Raw genomic sequence first — 408 nt, 5'->3', positions numbered from 1 at the left:
CATCGCTTGGCATTAATACATAAGTTTTTAAATATCATATAGAATCCTTATCGAAGAATTTTCTTAATATTTTTTATTTAGATTTGTGAAACTAAACTGAAATTTCAAGGGCAGAGAAACGCATAGGGAGCCATTCATCAATGACTTGTTACTGATGATAACATATTGTTCTAAAAAATTTCAGTTTTCAAATATCCTTAAATGACATTAATAGGAAATACTTGAAAGAGGTGGCCCTCAATTAACCGCTCACAGTACAACATTAATATTCAAACTTCAATTGCTATCATTGGGTCCAGCACTTCAGCTTCATTTTGAAGAGTCAAGGAGAAAATAAATTTAAAGGACTAATTTCGTTCTCTTTTTTGTCCAAGTTAACACCGATCAAGTCACTGTCTTAGCGGTGAG

At 32.1% G+C, this 408-nt stretch overlaps 1 pseudogene across 1 annotated transcript in view; it reads left to right on the top strand.

The window, feature by feature from the left end:
• The window catches only part of LOC146936884 (putative disease resistance RPP13-like protein 1 pseudogene), a 33,647-nt pseudogene that overhangs the window by 7,051 nt on the left and 26,188 nt on the right, over positions 1 to 408 (top strand). The window lies entirely within an intron of this gene.

This window comes from Medicago sativa, chromosome 3, assembly GCF_051527215.1.
Source record: "Medicago sativa cultivar Bolivia chromosome 3, Bolivia_mono, whole genome shotgun sequence".
NCBI lineage: Eukaryota > Viridiplantae > Streptophyta > Magnoliopsida > Fabales > Fabaceae > Medicago > Medicago sativa.
Note: the sequence above shows the minus strand (reverse complement) of the source record. Positions and strands in the feature narration are given on the sequence as shown.